The sequence below is a fragment of the Tympanuchus pallidicinctus genome, unplaced genomic scaffold, assembly GCF_026119805.1.
Source record: "Tympanuchus pallidicinctus isolate F22 unplaced genomic scaffold, pur_lepc_1.0 scaffold16, whole genome shotgun sequence".
Lineage (NCBI taxonomy): Eukaryota > Metazoa > Chordata > Aves > Galliformes > Phasianidae > Tympanuchus > Tympanuchus pallidicinctus.
Window position 1 is genome coordinate 8,724,397 of NW_026294679.1, and position 3,055 is coordinate 8,727,451.

A 3,055-nucleotide genomic window follows, 5' to 3' on the forward strand; every position below is an offset into this window, starting at 1 on the left:
AACTTCTGCAAGTCTAGTCACTAAGTGATGAATGCCTTTGCTAAAACATTTCTATGTAGCGTCTGATATGGATTATTAGAAAGAAGACCTTTTAAAAAAAAATTACCTGTACCAGCTGAAAGATTTTGAAATGTAAAGTACAGCACATGGCTTAGACTAGTTCCATATCAGAAGTTGGGAGTTTTTGTAAATGACTATTCTAAACTAACACCTGGTTTATCTCCACCTGCATAAGTTATCTCAAGACAGTATTAAGTGTATACAGAAATAACTACTTAACAGACAAGCCAGAACTGGTACTCTGTGCTGCTGCTGAGGCTGTTTACCTCTAGCACTACCCAGGCTTTTTTGTTATTGTTTTTTTAACTTCTAGCCTTCTGTGCATTACTGCTGGTGGTGAGCCATAATCTTAGGTTGTTTCTGAGCTGTGGTAATAGGGAACTAGATTCAGTTTCAGTATTCTGCAAGCAGGTTGCTTTTCCCTCTTGAAATCACAACACTTTATTTTCTAGAAGCGCTATTCTTTAGTGGCGTAGGAATATATTACACTTCTAGTTTCCCTGTTAGCAAGGGCTGAGATGAGAATACAGCAAAAAGGTAAATTCTGTGCTGTTTTGGAATGTGAGAAGACATTACTATGAAGGCTTGTAAACTGCATGGTTTACGGTCTTAGTCTTAACTGGAATGTTTTCTGTTCTGCATCTCTGAAGTCTTAGAGCCAAAGAAAGATGACCAGAATAAACTTGTCTTCCAGCTGAGGAGCTGTTGAACTTGACTGCGCAATGACAAAACAGCTGCTATCTATATTGACAGTAATTAGTAGTGTAATAGAAACATGTGGATAGCACTAATGATCACAGTTGAATGTTAGCTATTGGGAGTGGTGGGGTGAAATTTTTTAAACTGGTTTGCTTATATGACTGAATGTCATTTTGTGCTTGAAGAGCATCAGAGCAGAACTGGAGCAGAATTTTGCACACCAACATTTCTCCACACTGAACCATAACATGCCCAGGAGATTTGTTCCCAAATGAGTTGATGATTGGATTTGATGATCTTAGAAGTATTTTTCTAGTCTTAATGATTCTATTCTATTCTAAACAGTCTAAAATGGACTGTAAAGTACATGGGTTTTGTTTTACTTCTTTCATTACAGCTGCAATTTCTCTTCAAAAAGATTGAAGAGCTCTCTTTAAGCTGAAGGAAGCACTGGTTCATGAACGCTGCCAGTTGAAGGCACAACAGCGTGCAGGGTTTCAACTTCCAAAGTGATCTTGGTGGGGAAGTTTTAATTGATAAAATGAACAAAGTACTTTCCAGATGCTGCAGCAGAAGCATTCAGCCTCAAGTTGATACAGATCTCAGTTGCAGTAGATTTACTGCCCCCAGCTGAGTTGCTCATCAGAGCCTGCAGCCATTTTAAGTTTATATTTCTTTTCTCTGGTTCGTCTTCCATTCTCACCAGTCCAACATCAGCCAAAAGATTGAGGCATCAGCAATTTTTAAGTCATTTTGCTTTAAGGAAACATGCAGCACAGTTAGTTACATTTGTTCCAGATTCTGGGTCTTTATACTCTGAAGTTAAGAATCATGTGGAATGTGCGTATTGACACAACAGTTATGTGAAAACATCAAGGTCTTTGGACATAGACCAGAAACAGAACTGAGCTTAGACTGAAACAAGAACCAATTATTATTAATTAAAGCTTCAAATGTTTCACAGCAAAGGCTGGTTATTTCCTGACCAACAAGCCTACCGGTTGCTTTCAAATATCTAACCAAAAACATCTTAAATACCAAGAGGAACAGGCACTAGCTGTAATAATCTGTCAGAGAAGGAGAGCTGATATAGAAAACCATCCCTCTATGTTACATTCTTAGAGTTGCATTACCTTTAAAAGAAAAAAAGCAAACTGATCCAAACTACTACAAGAACAGAAAGAAAGCATTAGAAGATTGGCTTCACTCTGTGAACCCCATAAATATTTCTAAAGATAGAGAATGGCAGTACTTGCTTGCCTAAGTAGTTTTCTAAAGAAACTAATGAGGTTTATTTTGCCTTAAAATAAGGCATTGCATTTAATTTATTATAGGACAAGCTGAGCGAGAGGAATGAGCTTATCCTGAAGGCTTTGACATATACTTACTAGAAGGAAAGGAAAGCTGATCAGAGGAGCAGCATCTTGTCTTGCCCTATCTTATTGCCTCATGCTGCTGGAGCTGCAGCCAAGCCATGACAGCTCAGGAAACAAGATAGCTACAGCACAATGGCTGAAGGAAGCTATCCATGACCAGACAGCAGTAAGGCTGCAGCTGAAATTCTGGTTGTCACAAAGAAACAAATTACCCACACAGGCTTTGGTTTGAGTTTACAGTTGCAATTTATCGCTTTTTATAACCTTGAGAAGTTGAAGAGTTTGAGTTACTAGGCTCATAAGTTTGTAACTGTACTGGCTTTATAACAGCCGTTGCATTTGAGAACATGTACTAAAAAAACCAAAAATCTGAACCAGTGCCTTCTAAAGCATGAATCATGTTTGGTTTAGACACGTATTTCATTAACCATTTTATATCAGACTAATCACACTTTCATTAAAAACAACCTGCAGTGGTGCAGTCCAAGGCTAGGAGCAGGGAAATTCACTTTGTTCTTGCTGAGCAGATGTTAAGCTCCTATTCATGTTGTCACAGCTCAAGTTGAGACCGGTGCACTGAAGAAGTTTTACCATCCTGAGGGGAAAATGAAGTGTTTTCTTCCTGCGCTTTCTTTGTGAACCACTTTGTTCCTCCCCCCACCCACAACACAACTGCATGAAAGAGTTTAGTCTGATTGCAGATTAAGCCACAGAAGTTCAGAATGGAGGTTATAGTTGGAGCAAGAAAACAGCTGCCTTGTAAAGGCTGAGGCTCTTCTGTGTGTGTGTGTGTGCTTCATTCACAGCCCAAGGAAATGGAAGTTCTAGCTCAGCCTGGAGATTCCGTGCTCAGCCCTGCAAGACTGGGCTGTTGCCAGTCAGATGTAGCCGTCTTCATCTGAAAGTCATTTTTCATAGGA